The sequence below is a fragment of the Eumetopias jubatus genome, unplaced genomic scaffold, assembly GCF_037043125.1.
Source record: "Eumetopias jubatus isolate StellerSeaLion01/CBP00866 unplaced genomic scaffold, mEumJub1_p1.0 scaffold_14, whole genome shotgun sequence".
Taxonomy (NCBI): Eukaryota; Metazoa; Chordata; class Mammalia; order Carnivora; family Otariidae; genus Eumetopias; species Eumetopias jubatus.
This window is the reverse complement of record NW_028274820.1, coordinates 103,215,119-103,240,833: the sequence shown is the minus strand read 5'-3', so window position 1 is coordinate 103,240,833 and position 25,715 is coordinate 103,215,119. Positions and strand designations below refer to the sequence as shown.

At 44.1% G+C, this 25,715-nt stretch overlaps 1 protein-coding gene across 4 annotated transcripts in view; it reads left to right on the top strand.

Moving 5' to 3' along the window:
• Positions 1-25,715, top strand: part of PRKAG2 (protein kinase AMP-activated non-catalytic subunit gamma 2) — a 254,073-nt gene that overhangs the window by 167,833 nt on the left and 60,525 nt on the right. The gene's annotated exons all lie outside the window — the stretch shown is intronic.

The window sequence follows — 25,715 nt, the reverse complement described above, 5'->3', positions numbered from 1 at the left end:
CTGTCCTCCAAAGATGCAGGCTTTACGTGAGGATCAAAGGAGAGCATGTGTGTGTAGGCTTCCCGAAGCTCCGTTCCTAGCAAACACTGAAGTCGAGTCTTGAACCAAGGAAACGGGGCTCCAAAGCCCATGTTCGTGGTGTGATTTCCTACGGCCTCTAGAGAAGTCCAGGCTTCTCGGCCCACCCGTTGCACGCGGACACAGTGTCTTAGCGCACATATGCCTGATTCAGGGGCAGGCCCCGGGGCCAAAGCTGGCCCGTCATCTCTTTCTGTAATTCAAGTTTTCTTAATACACAGCCACACCCATTTGTTTATGCCTCGTCTCTGGCTGCTTTCACGGGGAAGCAGAGGTGAGTACTTGCAACAGAGACCAGATGGCCTGCAATTTATCGTCTGGCCTTTTTTTCAGGAAAAAAACTTGCCAGCTCCTGACTAATTTGTGCCAGAGCCTCCCTTTCCTGCATCTCATTAATTAATAGGACATCCCACGCAAAGTGCCAGGGTGAGACTAGTCCCCAGAAAGGCAAAAGGCCAGTGGCAGAGCCCTGCCCCACTGAAGGCTCAGTGCCAGTCCCATGGGAGAGCGCAAGGGAAGTTAGTCATTGGGCCTGCCCACCAGAGGCCCCGAAGTCGGGCTGCCCATAAAGTTGGCAAACGGATCAGTAATCCTGTAGAGTTGGGACTAGGGGATCTGCACTGTCTTTACCCTCTGAGCATTATGATGTCATACAGTCCGCTTTGGGACTGCATTGAGGAGATTAGGGGTAATATAAATTGAAGGTGGAAGGGCCCTTATTCATCCCCTTACTCTCCTTGAATGAGGAAAGGATGTAAATTTGATGTAAATGGTACAAATGGGCCTTATGAAGTCTTCATTGCCTACCCTGGCAGCAGTTTCGAGGAATGAATTGGTCAGCTGAGCATTTTTTTCCCCAAAGATTTTATTTATTTATATGAGAAAGAGAGAGAGCACGAGCTGCGGGAGGAGCAGAGGGAGAGGGAGAGAATCTCTGAAGCAGACTCCACACTGAGCACGGAGCTCCATCTCCTGACCCTGAGATCGTGACCTGAGCCGAAACCAAGAGCTGGACGCTTCACCGACTGAGCCACCCAGGCGCCCCCACAGCCATACATTTTAATAGAAGGATTACTCCAGGGACAGGCTAGAGGCCAGAGGAAGCCTCCAGAAGACTAAGCAAGCAGACCCATAAAGAAAGGACAACGGTAGTCCAGTGAGACACAACAAAGGACCAAATTAAGGCCACAGGAGTGAAGACTTAGAGGAAGGGGTTAATTATGAAGGCATATAGCAGATAAAATCGGCTGGCCTGGGTGAGACCCAGGGACATGGTGTGTGGGAGGAGGGCTCGAGGTGACTCTCTAGTTTCTGGCATGAAATGTTGGATGACAGTGTCCTTAAACTGGGAGGGGAAGTAGATCTTGGGATGAAAGTTAACTCCATTTGTGCCACACATTCTTTGATTTCAGGGGCCTGGATATGTAAGCCTGGGGCAGAGAAGCAGAGGTTCAAAAATGATTCTCTTTGTCCCTTTTACGGGCCATGAATTAAATCAAAGAAATCAAGACTCTGAACACCTTTACCTCTATAGCTGCTCATGCAGCAGAGAAAGCAAGGAGAATTTCATTCTAATGAGGGACACTTCTTACCAGTACAGCTGTATGAAAATGCATTTGGGGGACTGAACGTTAGATGGTGGAAAAACTACTGTACCTGCTCATGCATTCTAGACGGGCTTGTCTTGATTTGCATTTAGATGGGAATTCCTTCAGCTCAGAACCAGGATTGTCCTCTAACCCTCCGCACTCAGAAAAGCATTAACTTGGGCTGGTGAAGTGTTGGTACAACAGCAACACAGACCCTAACACCAGTATTAATAGTGTTGCTTAATGACTCCATAGAAATGAGCCACTGGAATGGTGGAAAAGTTTAGAACAAGCCTCCTCCGGCAGGTGTCTGAGACTGCAGTGTGTAACCTGTTAATGAGTGACTACCCAAACTCCCCCGCAGTGCTCCACCCGCTTCAGGGAGGCGGTGTGCTGTCTTCCTGCTATTTCTGAGGCTGAGCACGGAACCCTAGGGCACCGTCGGGTGGAGTCCTGAGTAGGAAGGTCATCTGCACATCATGAGCATGGTTAGAGGCGGTTTAGGAACAACTCTCTAAGGAACTACACAGAGAAAATTCCAGTATGATCGCTTCACCTCGGCCAACGAGTTCCTCTTCTCGCATTGTATCAAAAGCAGATTAAAAGCCCATTGCTTACCATGTGTTCATCCACAAATTGGGAAGGCTATTCAATTATCTTGGGTTAGTCTGATTATGCCGTTCCATTGGCCGTCTTTTGCATTTAATTTTTAAAATTAGGTGCATCTGGAGAAGTCTTTTATTATCTCTTTTAAAAATAGCATTCCTAGGCGCCTGGGTAGGTCAGTCCATTGAGCATCTGCCTTCGGCTCAGGTCACAATCCTGGGGTCCTGGGATCAAGCCCCGCATCGGGCTCCTTGGTCAGCGGGGAGTCTGCTTCTCCCTCTGCCTGCTGTGCTCTCTCTCTCTCTCTCTGTCAAATAAATAAATAAAATCTTAAAAAAAAAATAGCATCCCTCTGGGATGAGGGATCCTGGAGATTGGTGGCCGCACAGCCATGTGCGTGTACCTAACACGACTGACCCGTGTACTTAAAAGTGGTCAAGAAGGCAAATTTTATGTTATTTTACCACAATTCAAAAATTTTTAAATAATAACATTCCCCTGATTATAAAAAGAAAAGCATAAAGGGAAGAAAAACTTCGCACACAGTTCTGCCACGCCGAGACAGTTCAACTGTGCTGGGGCGTGCTTTGCTTGCCCTTCGCTGTGCGCGCGTACACAGCCGTAGCCACGGACACATGACAGACTTAAGCCTGAGCACTCCGCCGATGTGATAATCAGGCCCCTGTCTTCAGTTTACAGAGTCTGGCTGTCAGGAGGATGTCATTTTTAAAGGTCTCTCTTTCATAAAATTTGGTGGTCACACCATATTAAATATTACTTTATACTATTCAAATTATGGAGCAGACCGCTGGGTCTAACCCAGTAAATGATAAATATTACATGTAGCCTGGAGAGCACATTTAACATACCCGAAGCCCTTGGGGCACCTGGGGGGCTCAGTCGGTTAAGCGTCTGCCTTCAGCTCAGGTCACGATCCCAGGGTCCTGGGATAGAGCCCTGCATGGGCTCTCTGCTCAGCAGGGAGCCTGCTTCTCCCTCTCCCTCTGCTGCTCCCCCTGCTTGTGCTCTCTCTCTCTCTCTTTCTCTCTCTGTCAAATAAGTAAATAAAATAATATCTTAAAAAAGAAAGTTACAAAAAAAAACCACACACACACACACAAACAAACATACCCAAAGCCGTCAGAGATCATGGTGATATTTGGATAAAAGATAGTACAATCTCATGAGACTTATTCACTAGCAGTCAGATTCTTTAAAAAAAAAAAAAAAAACGAGTATACAACACTAGAGTCCCGGGAGGCCGCACGGGTTCCAGAGCTGTTTGCCTGCCGGTCGGGGACTCAGCTGCCGCTTTGAGGAGTCAGGTGAGCAGGTGAATGAAAGGAACACGTTTTCCCGTTCCTAAGATCTGTCCTTATTCGTGGACTTGATTCTGGCCTTTCACTTTTATCATTCTGGCAATTGAGGATTGGTTTGGGGGGAGGATCCCCAAATACAAATTTACGTGCTCACTACCCGTATTTGAAGATGCTACAATTGGGATGTAAAATCAATATAGTTTATTCTTTTCCAGAATGTAAGAATGATTGCAGAAATAATTTTCTACTAGTGGAAAAAATATACTTATTCATTCAGGATTTTTCCTAGTGTGCCCCCCCCAAGAGGCTGTATATATCGCTGCATGCTGAAATAACGAAAGAATTTCTCTTCAAAATAGAGACCTGGTGTTAGTGGTTCAAGAAAGAGTCTGAGCCACTCTCCCACTCCCCCTGCTTGTGTTCCCTCTCTCGCTGTGTCTGTCTCTGTCAAATAAATAAAATCTTAAAAAAAAAAGAAAGAGGAAGAAAGAAAGAAAGAAAGAAAGAAAGAAAGAAAGAAAGAAAGAGGAAGAAAGAAAGAAAGAGAGAGAGAGAAAGAAAGAAAGAGAAAGAAAGAAAGAAAGAAAGAAAAAGAAAGCAAGAAAGGAAGAAAGAAAGAAAGAGAGAGAGAGAGAAAGAAAGAAAGAAAGAAAGAAAGAAAGAAAGAAAGAAAGGAAAGAAAGAAAGAGGAAGAAAGAAAGAGAGAGAGAAAGAAAGGAAGGAAGGAAGGAAAGAAAGAAAGAAAGAGAGAGAGAAAGAAAGAAAGAAAGGAAGAAAGAAAGAAAGAGAGAGAAAGAAAGAAAGAGAAAGAAAGAAAGAAAAAGAAAAAGAAAGAAAGCAAGAAAGAGGAAGAAAGAAAGAGAGAGAGAGAAAGAAAGAAAGAAAGAAAAGAAAGAAAGAAAGAAAGAAAGAAAGAAAAAAGAAAGAAAGGAAGGAAGGAAGAAAGAGAGAGAGAGAGAAAGAAAGAAAGAGAAAGAAAGAAAAAGAAAGAAAGAAGGGAAAAAAGAAAGAAAGAAAGAAAGAAAGAAAGAAAGAAAGAAAGAAAGAAAGAAAGAAAGAAAGAAAGAAAGAGAAAGAAGGAAGGGAGGGAGGGAGGGAGGGAGGGAAGAAGGAAGGAAGGAAGGAAGAAAAGAAAGAAAAGAAAGAGAGTCTGCGATCCTTCCTGCTCTTGGGACACGTGTCCATAGATGGGGCTGTGTTATCGCTCTGCCTGCCCGCTTACTCAATCTGACGAATGGGCAATTAAAAAAAATGTCTATTTCCCACTGGGCATAAACTGTAGACTGCATTTGACTTATGCATTAGGTTCGCATGCGTCTGCGGTGACTGGGCAAGGGCCCTTCATAAAGTCAACATAAAAACTCATCCATTACCTGTTTATAAGATGGTAAAAGCAAGTATAAAGGGCCTGTAGCTCGGAGGACTTAGAGTGTCTCCAGCATTTAGTTCGTTGGCCTGACTTACATGGAGAGAGGTGTACCTACTCCCCTCAACAAAGCAAAGTCATTTTTTAATTTTTCTGAGAACTAGGAGGCAGAAACTGAAGTAGAACACGGAATACATTGCCTAGATAAAACAAACACAAGTAATAAAAGGTCTATTCAAAACAAAAATATAAAGAGACTGTTTTTTAAATAAACCACCAAGACCAAATGTGAGAAGATCGAGTTGTATTTACAAATATATTTCATTGAGGGCGCCTGGGTGGCTCAGATGGTTAAGCATCTGCCTTCAGCTCAGGTCGTGATCCCGGGGTCCTGGAATCGAGTCCCGCATCGGGCTCCCTGCTCCGTGGGAGCCTGCTTCTCCCTCTGCCTCTCTCTCTCTCTCTCATGAATAAATAAATAAAATCTTAAAAAATATATATATATTTCATTGAATAGTTAAGTGCATAGAATAAGGTCAAATTTTATTTCTGTTCCAGCAGCACTGCAACAGGTTAGTTTGGATTGTGGTTGATTGCTGCGTCACCAGATTTCCCCCAGCGCTTAGAGAATCAAGCAGGATCTTCATGCACCTCAGTATGGCACCAGAAATTCTGTAACCATCAGTAATACCTCATTCTTTTCTCCAGTTTGAATTACATTCTGAATTGACTCAGAAGACCATCAGATCCTGTGCCTTATTTCCAGTTTGGTCCTTAACACAAATGCACAGCATTTGAAATAATATAAACCAGTTCCTTAGTCATCTACACCAGAAATAACCTTGATGGAGTGATTATAACACACTGTTCTAGATGCTTCGTGATACTCGTTGTAGGTTAGTTAAAATCATCTTATAACATGTTCCTCATTTGTGTGTTTGGGATAATCCTGTTTCATAGTGTTTCTGCGTGTGTTCTGAGCCCATTATTCAATTAGATAAGGCACATTTGGTGGCAAATAATTTATGAAAGTGTCGTTTTCAGGGACACCTGGGTAGCTCAGTCGGTTAAGCATCTGCCTTCAGCTCAGGTCATGATCCCAGGGTCCTGGGATCGAGCCCCGCGTCAGGCTCCCTGCTCTGTGGGGAGCCTGCTTCTCCCTCTCCCTCTGCTGCTCCCCCTGCTTGTGCTCTCTCTCTCTCTCTCTCTCTCTCTTTCTTTCTCTGTCTCTGACAAATAAATAAATAAAATCTTTTTTTTTAAGTGTCACTTTTCAGTCTTAAAATGATCTTCAGTGGATGTAGAGAACGCGTAGGATGACAGTAGGTGCTCTGGGATCTGTGGAACAAATTTATCCACCGTTGTTTGAATATAATATCATTTATTATTCCTTTAAAATAATAAGCATTCAGTGCATTGATTTCTTACAGCCAGTGCAGGTTCTTTGATTTCCCATCCTCACAACACAATACAGTCACTCTTTCCGGCCTGGTTTGCAGATTATGAAATTAGGGATGCAGTCAAAACCCACTTGTTGATGCCCGTTAGGAGCCAGGCATACGCTATCCCGGCCAGATCTCTGCTAGCTCTGCAAAGGAGGCATTATCATCTCTATTGTGCGGGTTAAGAATCAAGATGTAGAAAAATTGGGCGCCTGGGTGGCTCAGTTGGTTAAGCGACTGCCTTCGGCTCAGGTCATGATCCAGGAGTCCCTGGATCAAGTCCCGCATCAGGCTCCCTGCTCGGCGGAGAGTCTGCTTCTCCCTCTGACCCTCTTCCCTCTCATGTGCTCTCTCTCTCTCTCATTCTCTCTGTCTCAAATAAATAAATAAATAAATAAAAATCTTTTAAAAAAAAGATGTAGAAAAATTAAGTCATCTGCTTGAGACTTTGCGACTCATAACTAGTAGAGACACGGTGCACATGGAGACCTACCTTTGAGACCCAGTACCAAACAGCAGTCCCCACCTTAAGAGCAGCTATCATTCATTGGCAACCAGCCAGAGGGGAGAACCCCACATTGGCACAAGCCTCAGAGAGGGATGTGCTGGACCCCCAGCTAGCATGTGGCAGAGCCGGGCCTTGCAACCGGGACCGCCACAGGCCTTGAGAAGGGCATGAGTTTTGAGGTCAAATACACCTTATTCCCATCCACACAACTTGCTTTCTTCATTTTTTTTTTCTATGCTTTGGGTACCTGTTTTGACTTTGACATCCGTCTTAGAAATCTTACCTGAAAGAAGTAACACCTGATAAATAATACCCTTTTGAGATTTTTGCCCATACTTGTCTTCTGAATTCTGTGATGTTACTTGCTTCTTCGATCAAAACACTCGCCCGATGCAACCAGGTCACCTCCTCTTCCTTTTTTATCTTTGTTTTCTTTTTTTTAAGTAGGCTCCACACCCAGCGTGGGGCTTGAACTCATGACCTTGAGATCAAGAGTCGCCTGCTGTACCCACTGAGCCAGCCAGGTGCCCCAAGTCACCTCCCCTTCCTAAGGCAGGAAACTATAATGAAAGAGAAGGCTGTTGCTGGCTTGATTCACACGTCCTCTCCAAGACATGGCGTCCCCTTCCTCAGCTCCTTAATCATGGATCCCAGCTTTCAAAGATTTGTGCTTGGTCGAGTATATTGGCTGGACTAAGATCCTTGCCTGTGAACTAAGCTGTGGTTTTTTTTGCACGGTCAGGAGGCATATCTGGTATTATCATCTGTTTTAAACTTTTGGTTATTTCCAGTTTCTCTTGACTCATCAGACAACGCGTGTATTTCTCCATGTCCATGGTACATAAGGATGTGCTTAACATTTTTTTTAGCTTATCCTCAAAAGTGAAGCACAATATGGTGCTCCTCGGGCTTTTGGATGAGACTGAGTCTTCAGTCATCAGAGTTTATTCACTGATAAAATCCCAGGATTTAAAAAGCATATCACCCTTGGCCATATTGTTGTTAATCATATTTATAAAACTGGGTTTGTCTGTCACCATAATCACAGAGAACTAGCTGGCTGGATTTTCGCCAAATTTGGACGGTATGTTCAAGATGGTGTGACTTGAAGTCGAGGCTATGTGGGCGTGTGATGATAATGTCTTGAGCTCTGGCTAAATGCTGGTGTAAGGGCTTTATGTTTGTTAACTCGCATATCCCTCACGGCCCCACGAGGTAGGTCCTGTGGGACCCCTGTCGTACAGATGGGGACACCGAGGCACAGTCAGCTCCATGGGCATGTGGCCTGTGCAGTCGCCCTGTGCTTACAAGGGCCCCTTCCTGCTTTAAAGCTCTATCTATTGTCATCTTGAAATTCTTCATTTTTGAGCAAGGGGCCCGTGTTTCCATTTTGCTCTGGGCCTGGCAAGTGGGGCAGCCGGTGCTAGGGATCCATACCACGTTTGAGTGAGAGAGCCAGGATTAGTCCCAGGTGGTCTGCTCCAGAGCCTGCACTCCTTGCCCGTGCTGACCCGCCTCTCAGAGAGTAAGTTCCAGTCCAAGAGGGGCCGCCTTGCTACGATGCCTGTGGATTTCTCCTCCAGAGAGCTACTTTGCACACACTCTGTTCAAGGTGATGCATGTTTGGGTGCAGCTGTGGGGAGAGGTCACTGACAACGGCTCATGACTCCAAGGAGGCATCAGCTAGGCTCTAAGGTGTCCTTTTAAAGAAGAACCCGGGGAGAGCGATGCTGGGTGGCGTGCTTTTGGGCCTGGTGCCTCCCAAACAGTGGCACAAAGCTGCCCAGAGACCGGCACTCTAATTTCTCTTACTTTGGCCCCTTTGCAAGGATAAGACTGTTGCTGTTCTTATGAATGCCCATGGAAACTACACAGAAGGAGAAAAACAAAAATATAATTACCGGTTCACCTATTTTCTGAGGAATACTGATAATTCGGGTGACTCTCCTCAGGTGAAATTTGGGAATAATTTCATTTTCACGAGTGAATTCACAATAGCAGGACCAGATCTGGAGCTTCTGGATGCTTCTCCTCTTCCTCCCATGCTTGTCTGCATCTCTTGCCTCAGGCACGCTCGCAGACGTCAGACCAAGGACAAAGTTTGGGAGAAAAATGGCAAGTCTCAGCAACCTGCCTCTTCACACTCCAGATACCTCAAGTGGATCGCTCTTCCTTCTACTCTGGATAATTGTCCTGCTTTGGAAATCTAAACTGCTGCACGCCTCCCGAGCCTCCTTGCCGCCCTGTTCTCCTGGCCGCTCCCGAGCCTGTGTCGCCTCATTTGCAAAGAGCCCTCACTACCAACCCAACAGCAGACACCCAGACACTGTGACCGGTTGCTGGTGTCAGTTCCAGGAGGGAGAGGAGAGAGAACGTCCCGAGTTGCTAAGGATCATGAAGCTTTTTTTTTTTTTAAGATTTATTTATTTCCTCGGGCGGGAGTGGGGTGGGGGAGGGACAGAGGCAAGAGAATCTTTCAAGCAGACTCCCTGCTGAGCAAGGAGCCAGACACAGGGCTCGATCCCATAACCCGTGAGATCATGACCTGAGCCGAAACCAAGAGTCAGACGCCCAACCAACTGAGCCACCCAGGAGCCCCGATCATGAAGCTTTTTTAAAATAAATCTTGTTTGGTGGGAATGCAAGCTGGTGCGACCACTCTGGAAAACAGTATGGAGGTTCCTCAAACAGTTGAAAATAGAGCTACCATGCGATCCAGCAACTGCACTACTGGGTATTTACCCCAAAGGTACAAATGTAGGGACCCGAAGGGGTACGTGCACCCCAATGTTTATAGCAGCAATGTCCACAATAGCCAAACTGTGGAAAGAGCCAAGATGTCCATCGACAGATGAATGGATAAAGAAGATGTGGTATATATACACAATGGAATATTATGCAGCCATCAAAAGGAATGAGATCTTGCCTTTTGCAACGACATGGATGGAACTGGAGGGTGTTATGCTGAGTGAAATAAGTCAATCAGAGAAAGACATGTATCATATGACCTCGCTGATATGAGGAATTCTTAATCTCAGGAAACAAACTGAGGGTTGCTGGAGTGGGGGTGGGAGGGCCTGGGTGGCTGGGTGATAGACATTGGGGAGGGTATGTGCTATGGTGAGCGCTGTGAATTGTGCAAGACTGTTGAATCACAGATCAGTACTTCTGAAACAAATAATGCAATATATGTTAAGAAAAAAAAAAAAAGAAGAAGATAGCAGGTAGGGAAGAATGAAGGCAAGTAAGTCGGAGGGGGAGACGAACCATGAGAGACGATGGACTCCGAAAAACAAACTGAGGTTTCTAGAGGGGAGGGGGGTCGGGAGAAGGGTTAGCCTGGTGATGGGTATTAAAGAGGGCACGTTCTGCGTGGAGCACTGGGTGTTATGCACAAACAATGAATCATGGAACACTACATCAAAAACTAATGATGTATGGTGATTAACATAACAATAAAAAAATAAAAAAAATAAATTGATCTCAAAAAAATAAAAAAATAAAAGGCAATTATAATAGAAAAAAATAAAATAAATAAAATAAATCTTGTAATTGATTATTTAAAAAAAAAAAAACCCTTAACACTATTTAGGGCCACTCCAGGAAAACAATGCGAATTTTCAAGTTGCATTCTTTTCAGGAGAGTCTAAAACTGCAGAGAATACTGAGACTAAGCCACAGGTTTTAAAAGCCAAGCAATAAAAAGGTGCTGGCTAAGGCCTTCGATAAACAAGCAGGTAACCTCAAGAAGCTTTGGAGTGATATTTATAGCCACACTGTGTGGCTTTTGTGATCCTGTCAACATTCCTTTATTGGCTTTCTTTTGCTTCCATAAAGACTTCATGGCTATATTTAAAGGCTTCTTTTGATGAATGCCTCTATTTTTAATTATTGCGCTTCTTGGAAAACTCACTTTCAAATGAAATGGGAGCGTGGGGACTCTGGCTCGAAGGCACCGGTTACCTCTGAAGATGAGGCTGCCAGTTTGTCTGAAAGTTAATATACAGAAATCCCAGATACTTGCCCTCGCAAGAAGAGTACTTGCTCATGGAAGATGGGTTCCAAAAAGAGAGATTAAGTAAAAGCCTCTAGGTGGACTAATGAGCCCTCCTGCACTCCTGCTTGGCTTCCAGAATGTTGGCAGCAGGGTTTTTCTCATGTGCACCCAGCCACGCAGAGAAGGAGGATTTCTCCTTAGAGAAAAGATCTGCAGACCCTGAAGCTTTCAGTTTGCCACTTCCATTTCACTATGGAGAAGCCCACCCGTCTCCGACTCCCATCCGCACGTACAGACCTCCGGACCTAGCTTCTTAGGGTCTTCCTATGAAATATGCAGCCAAAGAAAACCGGGCATTTGAGGAAACTATTATGAAAGATAGAGAAAATGCAAACAGAAAAAAAGAAAGTCTGAGAAAGCAAAAAAGGGAGCAAAGGATACTGCAACCATGAAGTAAGAGCAAGAGGCTCTAAAGATTGAAAAGGGGTATTCCAAGACCAAGAGTTCTGGGAAAGTAAAACTGTGCAACCACATACACATATATATCCATATACACACATGCACTGGAAGATAACATTGAGGGACACCTGGGTGACTCAGTCAGTTAAGCGTCTGCCTTCAGCTCACGTCATGATCCCAGGGTCCTGGGATCGAGCCCCACATCGGGCTCCCTGCTCAGTGGGGAGTCTGCCTCTCCCTCTGCCCCTCCCCCTACTTGTGCACTTTTTCTCTCTCCGTCAAATAAATACGTAAAATTTTTTAAAAAATAAAAAGAAGACAAAACTGAGCATATCTCCTGGAAAGTAAACCCAAAAGGCAAAGACAGAAATTGATTTAAAGAAGGAAGAAAGGAAGAAGGAAGGAGGAAGGAAGGAAGCTAAGTAGGAAGGAAGGAGGGAGGGAGGAAGGAAGCTAAGTAGGAAGGAAGGAGGGAGGGAGGAAGGAAGCTAAGTAGGAAGGAAGGAGGGAGGGAGGAAGGAAGAATGGGAGGGTGTGTGGGCGTCAGTCCAGGAGATTCAGTCTCTGGATCCTACGAGCCCAGAGAGGAAGGGCAAGGAAGACAGGAGAAGAATCCGGAGAGCAAGTGAAGGGCATGAGTTCACAGGCTGATGCCCAGCACAAAACAAAAAGAAAGGGGCGGGGGGGACAGGAAAAAAGAAGTACCTATACCAAGACACAGCATCATGAAATTTCAAACCAGCAGGGGTAAAGAAATGAGTTAAAGCTTCCAGAGAGGAGGCGGAAAGAGAGTTTACTTAAAAGGAGGGAGAGACTGGGAATCGGAATGGAGTCAGACTTCAGAACAGCAGAAGCTAAAAGGCCACGAACAGGGCAGGGCTTTCAAAATGGAGGGCAGATGATTTCAAAGTTGGGACTTTGGCGGGATGTGAAATTGAGAGCCATTCTCAGACATGCAAGGTCTCAAACAGATCACCCCCCATGTACCTTTCCTGGGGAAGTTCCTGGAGCATCTGGTCCCTCACGATACGGGCAGAAATTAAGACCCGGGCATCAGGAAAGATGCCCAGACTGATGGGGGAGGGAGAGGCCACCACGTGGTGGGTCTGGATAGCCTCTCAGGCCTAGAGAGCCTGGGACAATGTCTCCAAGCAACGAACAAAACCCGCAGATCACCTTATGTCTCTGATCACATTGAGAGAAGAGTTCTGGCTTTGGCCGAGTTTGGGGATGATTTCATGATAGACACATTGAAAATTTAACTCCCAGAAAGCATTAAATCGCGCAGAAAGGAAGGTGGATCGTAGCACAGGATGCAGCCTGACTGCGGTGCACAAGATTCACAGAGTCATGCCAATGTTAAGTCTTGAATGTTGACACAACACAAAAGGCAGGTGACTGTGTGTGGACAGTGGGGATGGGAGTGGTGGGGGTGCAGCTGAGTGGTCACCTTGACCTTCTGCACAGGAAGCAGGGTCAACACCGCAGTAGCTGAAAATGCCTCGCCTTGGAAGACACGTACAATGAAATGCATTTAGGCAAGAAGCTGATGTCTTTTTTTTTTTTTTTCAACAAGCAAACTTCATAGGAGTTTGAAAAAAATGATGCGTGCTGTGAATGGGGTAAAATGGACGGGACTCGTTGGTTCATAAAAGGTGCTGTGAATTGGGGTGGTAGCTGTGCTGGGTGCTACCGTGATGACTCAGAGTTTCCCTTTCAATAATCAAAGTGACTCTCAATAAAAATAGAAAGAAATGCCTACCTAACACAATCTAAGGCGTTTAACTCCGGAGAAGAGGATGAAATGGGTATTTCCTTTCATTTTTATGAGTGCAGGAGTTATTTCCGGGTTAGGTTGGGCTGCTGTGCAGTCAGTCTGCTGTTCTCAAATGTATTGGGTGTCAGGACCCTTTTCCATTCGTGTTTAGTGAGGACCCAGTGGGCTTTTGTTTGTGTGGGTCTCATCAATTGACATTTACCATATTAAAAATTAAAGCTGAGGGCGCCTGGGTGGCTCAGGTCTGCCTTCGTCTCAGGTTATGATCCCGGGATCCTGGGATCGAGTCCCACATCGGGCTCCCTGCTTGGCAGGGAGCTTGCTTCTCCCTCTTCCTCTGCCTCTCCCCCCTGCTTGCACTCTCTCACTCTCTCTGTCTCAATAAAGTCTTTGAAAAACAATTAAAACTGAGAAATTTGAAAATATTTATTAGTCTATCTAAAAGACCAATAATAAACTCACAACATATTACCATAGACATATTTTTATTCAAAACAGTTGGAAGAGAGGCATTGCTTTGAATGATGGCAAATCTTGTCAAGACCTGGGTGAGAGGGCAGTGGGGCTCTCCTGTCTGCTTCTGCATTCATTCTGTTGCCATATATATGTTGTTTGGGATGAAGTATGTGAAGTTTCAGCCTCAAACAGATAATATGGTTGGAAAAGAGAGGAGTATTTTATTTTATTTTTAAAATAATTTTTCTTTATTTATTTGAGAGAGAGCATGAGTGGGGTGAGGGGCGGAAGGAGAAGCAGACCCCCCCCCCGAGCGGGGAGCCCAGCACGGGGCTCAATCCCGGGACTCCAGGATCATGACTCCAGCGGAAGGCAGATGCTCAACTGACTGAGCCACCCACGTGCCCCAAGCGAGGAGTATTTTAATAGCCTCTTAGAGAATTGTGGATAGTCTTCTGGACAAGTAGTAGTTTTTTGTAACATTAGTTGCAGTGTGGAATCTGAAGCCATATTAATAAATCTTCACAGCCTACATAACAGAATCTATTCTATTACATTAAAATCTATCCATCTCTCCTGCACTGTGAGTTCATCTTTACCCCATGCATGATTTTCTAATATCATGCATTGGTCATTTGGAAAATACTGGGTCACTGACTAATGCAATCTTCCAAATGTCGACCCCTTTCATTACACAGTATTCAAAAAGCAAAATCACCTTTATTAATAACACCACCCATCTCCTTCCAAGAAGTCTCTAAGTATTGGGAAGCTGTCAAGCTCATTATGACAGACCCAGCTTTTCCAAAATTCTAACTTCTGCTTGAAAACATTGCATCGTTGGCAACAAATATGGTCAGTTGTTTGCCTTGAAGTGACAGGCTCCCTTTGTTCATTTCAGAAAAAATGTCTGCCAAATACCCAAGTCTGAGAAACTACAGTTTGTTGGTTTTTCAATGTCTCATTTGAAAGGCAGCTCAACCACACACATGCTTTTCTCCAAGAATACCATCGTATTGCAGCTTGAAACACGAGTATTTTATGTGTACTTCTTGTTTTTTTCACACAGAATATGAAAATGACACGCATTAAAGGGTTGAGATTTAATAAAATGAATAAAAAATTTTTTTAAGAAAGGGAGAGAGGTGGGCTCAGGAGGGGCACACGGAGAGGGAGAGAGGGAATCTGAAGCAGGCTCCACGTCCAGCACGGAGCCTGGCACAGGGCTCGATCTCACCACCCTGAGATCATGACCTGAGCTGAAATCAAGAGTGGGGCCCTTAACTGACTGAGCCACCCGGGCGCCCCTGAAATGAATAAATTTTACTGCACCCTCAAGGATGCTCTTAAGTGAAACTGGCTTATTTGCCGCACAGTGGAAGGTTAGTGTCATTTGCCATCAGCTCGGTGTTAAGATGAGGTTCTGGAGTTTTCCAGGGCACAGACATCGATGGGGCACGGGCAGTGGTGGGGAGACAGCAGATGTTGCCTTTGTGTTATCATGAGACGTTTTGACCTAGACTCCCTGGAAAGGGTGCAGGGACCCCCAGGAGTCCTCTGACCATGCTTTAAGAACCACCAGTATAACTCAGAGGCGTTTCCCTGCTCTTGCAAGGTGTTCCTGCGACCCGTACATCTCTCAGAATTCCACTGACAGAGACAGGGACTGATGTGTTGCATAGGATTTAGGACCATATCTTTGTCCCCCGTTTGGACCTAATCTTAACACGCAAGCCACTCCCTGGAGGGAAAGGGTTCTTAACCACCCACGTTTCAGCAGGAAAATCATAAGCCTTTACCATTTTCCTTTAAAATTTTTCATGTTTGATAAAAGGAGAAATGCTAAGTCGCCTTTATTCTTTGCCACTCCCATATTTGTGTGTGTGTGTGTGTGTGTGCGCACGCGCGCGTGTGCACAGGCTTTCTCCCAGATATGTAGACTATATACCTGAATATACCTTTAAAAAGTGCCAGCTGACATGTCCGAAGAGTTTGGTCCAGATTCATTTTTCACTCTATTGTGCCTTTAAAAATGAATGAGTTGAAATCATTTTTCTCTCAGGCCGAACTTAGTCCTTATAGACACCCACTACTCTGTGTTGAAGGGAAACTTGATCATGTTTAGTGACAAACAACACTTCTCTGTGACTCATGTCTCACACGTATGACTAAATCTTCCAACCCAGGGTTCTTCAGGAGTTATACCCATCTTCCTTTATTATCCACTTTATGACTAAAAACTACAGTAAGAAAAAATCTTGACCCACGACTCACACACATGTACATTTAACTAAGACAGCTTTATTGAAACAATGATCCCGCTCAATGCAAATTGATATGTCTATGATATTTCATTTTTTTAAAGATTTTATTTATTTATTTGTTAAAGAGAGAGAGCACAAGCACAAGCAGGCGGAGTGGCAGGCAGAGGGAGAAGCAGACTCCCCGCGGAGCAGGGAGCCCGATGCGGGACTCGATCCTAGGACCCTGGGATCGTGACCTGAGCCGGAGGCAGACGCTTAACCAACTAAGCCACCCAGGCATCCCAGTGATATTTCATTTTAAACCACGCCACTCCTGACCCATTAAACTACTTTCATTACCCATGAGTGGGTCACACTCTGCAGCTTTTGAACCACTGGTTTAGACTTGGTTTCTTACCGGCTGGTTTCTCGTATTCTACTTGTAGTAGGTGTGCTCGTGTGAGTGACAAGGAGCTGCTTCTTGTCAAATGTGTCTCTTCTCTTTCTGTCTCTTGGCTTCTCTTGCTTCCTTGAGAGGACCCTGTCTCCTCATTGAAAGTCCCCCCCCCCCTTTGCCTGTGTGGATGCCAACCCGGGAGTTCTGGCTCTTGGTGCTGACTTCTCTCATTCTCCTAGAGCAGTTTTCCCAAAGTGTAGGATGAATACCCCTAGGGTATGCAAGATGATTTTAGGTGATATAAGGAAGAACATTTTAATTGTTACATATTTGTGTATCCGGAAAAAAATATATCTAGAACATCCATACCCACAATTTCCTGGAATTGTTGCCTAAAGACTAATTTTTTTAAAGTCAATTTTGAATAATTGTACAGGTTGCATGGAAATATGATGAAATGGCACCTGACTGGAGTTTCGGAAGCAGAACTGATGAATCCAGGCCCTGTCATTCTCACTCAACATGGCACACACCGCCCACTCCACTCACATAATCATCGCGACCCTAGTTACCTACCAAGGGTACTTCTTAGACGGCCAATCAACATCGGAAGTTTTGCTGGTTTACCCCAGCATTTCTCCTTTCTTCTTCCCTCAAATAGGCTCATCCTGTCAATTTCCCTGATATCCTAGTGTCTTTTATTTATTTCCTGATCCACTGAAATATCAAGTCCAAACTCTTTTTTTTTTTTTAAATCTCTGCAAGACTTCTCAGAGTAGCTTGCTTGCTTTTTACATTCGTTGTAAAAACATCGTAAACATTCTTGCTGGTTCCAGGCTCTCCCGTATTCATCCCTTTCCACTCGACTCCGGCATTAAGATCTTCTGCTATTGTCCAAACAGTCTGAGAAATTACATTCGCCCCTCGAGTCCTACCACATGAACTCTAATTCTATCCCCTTGGGTCCGAGGGGTCCTCACTGATCTGTCCTTAATTTCTCTACAAGAACGCTCCGCTCTCGGATAAAGGCCATTCACTTGCTGTGTCCCGCCAGTGTCTTCACCTTTAGAGCTTTTCCTCCGCTGTGGCCACCACCTGAAGTGCTCCCCCACCCCTCACTTCCTTCCAATCTGCCTCAATACATCTCCTAAAGGAAGCCTTACCTCTCAAAGTGTTCCTTAGCACTTGCATACGCTATGCTGTTGCTAGAGTTGGTTGTTTGTGTGTGTGTGTGTGTGTGTGTGTGTTTTCTTTTTACTTAAACTGCTTTGTAATTTTTTTTAAGATTTATGCAGAGAGAGAGAGTGCGTGCACAAGATGGGGGAGCGGCAGAGAGAGAGAGAGAGAACGGGAGTAGGGGGTAGACGGGGGCAGAGGCAGAGGGAGAGAGAGAATCTCAAGCAGACTCCCCGCTGAGCACAGAGCCCAGTGAGAGGCTCAGTCTCACAACCCTGAGATCATGACCTGAGCAGAAATCAAGAGTCGGACACTTAATGGACTGAGCCACCCAGGCGCCCCTGCTTTGTAATTTTTGACAGAAATACAGTTTTCACAATTAAGCTAAGACCTCCACCCAATTAGCATATCACCTCCTGAGGGCAGGGCCTAGATCTAATGTAATTCCCAAATATCACGTAGGATGTTTTGGCTGTAAAGTAACAGAAATGGTACAGGTACAGAAGTAGGAGAGGCCCCAGGCAGGGTGAGATACAGGTCTGCTCGGTGACGTCACCAAGGACCCAAGCTCTTTCTCGGCACTGGCTTCAGCTGAAGGCTGGTCCTCAGTAGCAGTCAGGGCCCTGTGCTGTCCGTGGCAAGCTGCGGTGGGGCGAGGTCGTGCGTGCCTGCCTGCGGGCGCCAGCTCTCTTTAGCCATAAGCCCTGCCTTTTACTCCGGGACAGTAAGAAATATTGTCACCATCGTGACTCGTGTAAGGGAAGGGTATATACTGTGACAAAATTCGGGGCTTATTCCAGGAAAGAAGGTGGTAGAAGAATGGATGCTATGTAGACGATCAGTAGTATCCAGCACAACATAGTACAATGTGCCGCACTCTGAGGGGTACACAGTGCTAATACAGGGTATGCAGCTGAGTCTAAAGTGGGGGCTACATGTGCGTATATATACATGCCCATATACACACATGTATTCTTACTTTTGTAATCCATAATTACATAACATTCATACATAATTCATAATTACATATATAACATCCTGTGGAGTATGAGAAATACTATCTCTTCTGAATCAAGGAATAAATAAAATGACACATTGAGCTAAGAATCAGAGTGTACATATATAACACACGAAACACATAAGAATGGGTAGAATGATACCATGTTACGGAACTACAATGTAAAGAACTAAAGGTAAGAGGCACTAGGTGACATGACTACTTGCGTGGAAAGTCCTAAATCACCAGCAAAACAGCCGCTAGAACTCACAAGTAAATTTATCAAGGTCACAGGGTACAAAGCTAATATACAAAAATCAGTGGTATCTTTATGTGCTAGCAGCAAACAATTGGGAAATGAAATCTGAAAAACAATTTCATTTCCAAAAGCGTCAAAAAAAAAAAAAAACCCTAAGATACTAAGGAATAAATTTAGTAAAAGATATGTAGGACCTCTACGCTGAAACCCACAAAAGATGACTGAGAGAGATCAAAGACACAAAGGAACAGACGGACCCACCATGGTCCTGAATTGGAAGGCCTGACACCGTTAAGAGGTAAATTCTTGCCAAATTGACCGACAGAGCAAACGCAATCCCAACCAAAATTTCAGTAGGCTTCTTGTTATTCTGAAATGTATGTGGAAATACAGAGGACTTAGAAGAGCCAAAGCGATTTTTTAAATGAAGAACGAAGTTGGCGAATGCTCATTACCTGATTTCAAGACTTACCACAGGGCTACAATAATCAACAAAGGGCGGTCCTGACAAAAGTGTAGATACAGATCATTGAACAGAATGGAGAGGCCAGACTTAGATGCCCGATGTATGGTAGGTTGATTTTAGATAAACGCTGAAGTTATCTTTTATTTTCGTTGGAGAACATAAAGTCTTCTTAATAAACAATGTGGAACAACTAGATATCAGCATGGGAGGAAAAATGAACCTGAACTCTTACCACACATCATAATAAAAAAATTAAACCAAAATAGATCAGAGGCCTAAATATAAAAGTCAAAATTTAAGAATTCTAGAAGGAAATATTGAAGAACATCTTCACAGTCTTGGGGGGGCGGTGGGCAAAAATTTCTTAGGACACAAAATGCATGAATCATAAAAGGATAAATTGGATCTTATCAAAATTTTAAAAATTTTGCTCTCTGAAAGACATGGTTGGGAATGTGAAAAAGCGTAGCACAGAATGGGATAAAATTTTCACAATACGTGTATCCGACAAAGGGTCAGACCTGAAGGCTCCACTGGGGAAGGATCCATTTCCAAGCTCATGTGGTTGATGGCAAGATTCAGTTCCTTGCAGACTGTTGGACAGAAGACCCCGGTTACTTGCCACATGGGCCTTTCCAACACGGTAGTTTGCTTCATCAAAGCCAGCGAGGGACAGAGTCTGAGAGTAAGACAGAAATCACAGTTTCATGTAGCCTAAACATGGAAGCAATATCTCATCACCTTTGCTTGTTCTGTTGGTTAGAAGCAAGTCATTAGATCTGACTTACATTCAGGGAGCAGGAATTATGCAAGAACATGAGTCCCAGGAGGTGGGGATCATCAGGGGCCATCTTAGAGTCTCCTGCCACAATCATATAACTCAACGTGGACAAAAGAAGTCCGATCAAAAAGTGGGCAAAAGATGTGTACAGTCACTTCACTAAAGAAGATATATGAATGTCCCATAAACACATAAAAAGATATCATCAGGCCTCAAGGAGATGTAAATTAAAACCACAAGGAGAAACCATTATCCACCCACTAGAATAACTAAAGAAAAAGAAAGAAAGAAAAACAAAAAGGACCATACCAAGTTTTGATGAGGATATGCAGGAACTGGAGTTCTCATACGGTGAAAGGTAAAATGATCCAGCCAATATGCAAAACTGGCTGTTTCTCATGTTAAACGTATACCTCCCATATGACCCAGTCGTTCTACCCTTTGCTATTCATCCAAGAGGAGTGAAGTTGTGTCCACACAAAGATTTGACTGTTTGTTTATAGCAGCTTTATTCACCATGGTCAAAAATTGGAAACCTCCCAAACTCCATCAACAGGTGAATGCAAAATATGGCGGATCCATGCAATGGGGACACTACTCAGCAGCAAACCGAGCGAAGGGCTGTTATACTCAACCAGGTGAATGAATCTCAAAATCCTTATGCTAAGTGAAGTAATCCAGTCTTGGGGGGGTGTAAACAAGTGTTTACCAAATGCTTCCTTGTATATAAAATTCTGGAAAATATCTATGGCAGCAAAACTGAGACCACCGGTGGCCCTGAAACGGCAGAAGGAAGGAGGGATGAACCACGCAGGGGCACGAGGAGACGTTCGGGGTGATAAAAATATTTTGTATCTTGATTGTAGTGGTGGTTTTATGTTGGCTCATCAGACTGTGCACTTAAAATGGATCCGGTTTATTGTAGGTAAATTATATCAGTAAGAAAGAGACTCTATCTTTCTTAAAAGATTTACAGTTTCCTGTATGCAGATCCTGCATCTGCATTTAGTTGGTCGGCTCTGTGTCCACCCACCCCCCCCCACATCAATCCTCCTGATAGCTACGTAACACCATAAATAACAGTGAATAAAGATCACCGAATTCCCCAGAGCCAAGGGCAGAAGACGCAACAGAAGCATTAACCAGGCCCCTTTGATTTCAGCTTGACTATTGGACTTCCTTCTGAGCACTTTATGTAGACCAGAGCAGAAAAAATGGAAGTAGTCTGTTAATCATTTCTGTAACTTTTTACCAATTTCTGGCCAGAGTTTCTATAAATGAAGGGATCAAAAAGACAAAAACTATTATCAGTGATCTGTTCTGGAAAGGGCTAACAAGTAGGCCAGTTATAAGGGAAAGAGTAGAGAACCGTGAAAAAGCCTTCCTGTGACTTTAGATCATTTTTTTGTGTTGCTTTATTTTTTTTTTAAAGATTTTATTTTCTAGTAATCTCCACACCCATGTGGGACTCAAACTCACAACCCCTAGATCAAGAGTCCCATGCTCCACTGACGGAGCCGGCCAGGAGCCCCATTTTGTGTTGCTTTATAATAGAAACCCAGCACCAAGTTTATGACTTGATGCATTCAAAATTGAAAGGTTATTGAACTTGTTGAACAATACTTATTTTTTTATTGGCAAAGTATTATGGGATGACAAGAATTATCAAGAGACTAGAATATATTTAGCTCCCAGTAAATCCTGTCAAACACAAACCTAATAATAAAATATTTTGGTTAGCAGAAAATAAAACCAAATTTGGGTCTACTTGTCTAAAAGCAAGAGACCCTGACTCCTGGGTCCACAGAAGTGGAACTTGAAGAGTTACAGACTAACCCTATGTATGTGTAGGGTTCCTCCTTCTTATCTTTGATGTGAATTTCTAATTTCACCGGATATTTTAGTGACCCACCTACCATAGTGCCTGGCATGCAGCAGATATTAAATATTTGCTCAATGTCTGTCTTCAAAATCTTAACATTGTCTACTTTTTGGAAGTTAGAAGATAGTTTAACAGAAAGAATCCAGGCAAAAGGGACTTTTTTTGTTTAGTTCATTTTCTTCATCTCTTATTTAATCGTCTGAAACAGGTTTTCAGCAGACTTTAACTGTAAAATTGGTTACCACTCTGAAAAAAATACTGTGGAATAGATGCTCTCTAAAGGCAGTCATACGTAAATGTTAGGAAGGAACCAAGTTTATTTGGTAACATCTGAAATTGTTATTTGGAAAACTATCAAAATGAACAAAACCTTTTCTCCAAATACACTGATTGAAATCGATCAGAAGAATTAATAATTATAGTGTCAAATATTTTAAGTTTTTGAGTTTTTATCAAATCTCTACACCACTTTAAAAAAATCAGTTGTTTTCACTTAACAGAAATTAAAGCTATGGGGTGGGGACCAGAGCTGGCTGAGCTCCCCACCAATTTCCAAACCAGGATGTGGAGTGCTGTGGACAAGTCTCATCCTCGGAGGGAGTCTATTAAAATAAAAATGTTTCCTGCAACCCCTTCTTAGCACAGGCACTTTGTTCTTTCTTCTAAATGTCAGTTCCATTGCTCAAGGGAAAGCAGCTATAAGCATTGGTACATAGGAATGAGGTCCAGAAGAAACATGAGTAAATGGAATGAAATCATCTCTGAACCCATTGATGCTATCAAAGTCAATTGTTTACCTGCCACATTTTCTGATTTGCTAAGAATGAACAATTCACTTCACTCAATTATTTTTGGAATGCCTACTATGTGCCAGGCACAGGAGATAGAAAGATGGTCAGTCTTCAGAGAGTACGGGATTTGGGGAAACAGCAAAGTAAATCCCAACCTGTGTTAAGTCCTCGTGGAAAGAAATAGGTGGGTTAAGAGAAGCAGTTAACCAGGTGAGCTGTAGAAGAGGTCAAGAATCAGGAAATGCTTCCTGGTGAAGGCTGAGCCTTCCTCCTTAAGACTCATTCTTAAAGGAATGGGGAGAACTAGCGAAGTGTCAGAAGTAGGGAGGGAGGCCAGAACGATCAAACCCCTAGTGCTCTGAGCCTAAGCGAAGGGGACGCAGAGAAAATTGGCAAGATAAGATGAAGAAATGAAAGGCTCCGACCCCTGCTCTGCGCTAAGGAGCTCACAAGGCATCCCTAAAGGTCCCTAGAGCCATTGAATAGTTCTAAACGGAGGGGTGGGGGGGGTGGGGAGGTAACAGGAACAAGACTGTGTGTTTAAAAGATCAGTCTGGCTCCAGCACGAGATGAGATGAGACGGGGGAAGCCCAGCTGAGCATTGCAGCAGAGATGGAGACCAGGGGGGCGGCCTCCGAGGACAGGAAGACAGGTGGAGAGGACTCAGAGCTACTTTCGAGGGATGAGTTTGAGTTGTCCGTAGAAAATTCCAGGACACCACCAGGAAGCAGTCCCGAGCTCAGGCTTGCTGGGAGCTTATGATTGAGGCTTGGAAGTGGTCCGCGCAGAGGAGGGAGCGTCAAAGCTGGTCCCAGAGCCGAGCGAGTCGCAGAACAGGCAGCTCCTGTCCTGGCACTGGTGGGCGCCCCGTCCTACCTCCTCTTCCACACAGAGGACGCCTTTGTTCAAAGAAGACAGCAGGGGTGGGGGTGGGGAGGTGCGGGAACGGCAGAGCTGCAGGTTTCCACACGCTAAATTATTCAGGAGCTACTTATCCAGTATTTAAGGTTGATTTACTTCTTGCAGAAGCTATTTAAGATAAAATAAAAGGTAAAGTGAACTCATGTCCGACCTCAGTGCCTCAAGGAAAGCTTTTTAGGCAGTCATTTCATGAATAGGTTTTCCTGTCCGATGGTCGTTCAGAATACACCTAGGCACAGTTATGTAAGACGAACCTTAATAATTTAGCATTTCTCACCAACCAGCAAGTCATACTGGTAATGGCTCCATGGTTTTCAGGCATCCTGTCGATAAAGTTCAACTCCAGCCTCCTGCTCCCTCCCATCACGCTGGAGGTTGGCCGCCCAGACCCGCTGCAGAAGCCTATAGAATACAGGTAGAAATACTGCGATCTGCACGAGGCCCAGCTAGGAAAACCCGGCTCCTCTCGACTATGATCTGCCAGTTTAGTTCTCAAGAGAGATGAGATGGCATCCCACATGCAAACCCCTTCTCTGCATGCAGCACGTTGCCCAAACCCTTCTCCTTCCCCGTCTCCCTGAAATACCTCACATGGAGCCTGGCGTATAAGTCAGTTGAGATTTTAAGAAGACATCACCTAAAATATCATCACGACAGGGCAACTGACAGCCCCCAACTTTAAATTAGTTGTGCTGACTAATCCATAGCGCATTTGACCCTGTCCACATGTATATGCATGCCTGAGACGCTCGGCAGACCCTCAAATTCCTGAAAATGACCTGGTGTATTACAGAGAGCAGTGTGATCCCTGAGACGTCTCACCTAGTGAAAGCAAGCTCCGGAAAGAAATTCCGCCTCACTAACCTGTAATCCAGGAACGTTTTTATTTCTGTCTTCTCCTGCACACCCATGATCAAGTGGAGTGAAGCCTGAGAAACTCAGAGTCATTTGTTTTAATTTCCATTCTCTCCCAACTTCCACAGCAATGGGCACAGGACTTTTTAGTCTGAGGACCACGTTTGCACGCTCACTGCCTCCAGACACACATATTCCCGTTTATGGCCCATTTCTGCCTCCCCCCCCCAAAAAAAACCCCAACTCATCCAGATTATAGGTGAAATTGATGGTGCTCCCAATAAACACCAATTAGGGATTTGTTTTTACAATTATACCAGAATCACTACAAGAAATTAAAACATAGATTTTTCAAAAATGAGGTTGATTGGCGCTTCCACTATGTGCCCCCGTGCTTTTTTTTTTTTTAATTAAGCTTTTTATTTTGAGCTCATTGTAGATTCACATACAGTTAGTTGTAAGAGATGAGTGCCCTCCACCTAGTTTCCCCTAATGGTAACATCTTGCAAAACTAGAGTGCAGGAGAAATTGAAACCCTCACACGTTGCTAGTGAAAATTTAAAAAGGTGCAGCTTCTGTGGAAAACAGTTTGGCAGTTTCTCAAAATGTTAAATATAGAGTTACCATATGACCCAGAAATTCCATTCCTGGGTCTATACCCAAGAGAAATGAAAACATATGTCCGCACAGATCCTTGTACTTGAATGTTTGTAGCAGCAATATTCAGCAATAGTCAAAACGGGAAGAACACCTAAATACCCATCAACTGATGAATGGATAAGCAAAATGTGGTATATGCATACAATGGAATATTATTCAGCAATAAAAAGAAAGGAAGTGTTGATCCATGTTACAACGTGGATGAACCTTGAAAACAGTAGGCTGAGTGAAAGGGGCTAGACATAAAAGACCACATATCATATGATTAAATTTCTATGAAGTGGCCAGAATAGGCAAATCTATGGAGACAGAAAATAGGTTAGTGGTTGCCTAGGGCTGGGAATAGGGGTTAAGGGAGTGATAGGCAGTGACCACTAGAGGGTACAGGGTTTCTCTCTGGGATGATGAAATGTTGGAAACAGAGATGGTTGCACAACTCTATGAATATACTGAAGACATATTTTATGGTATGTGAAGCCTATCTCAATAAAGATTTTTTTTTTTAAGATTTATTTATTTGAAAGACAGAGAGAGTGCATGAGCAGGAGGGGCAGAAAGAGAGGGAGAGAGAATCTCAAGCAGACTCCACACTGGACCCTGAGATCAGGACCTGAGCTTAAACAAATTGGATGCTCAACTGACTACACCACTCAGGCGCCCCTCAATAAAGATTTTTTTTAATTAACCCAA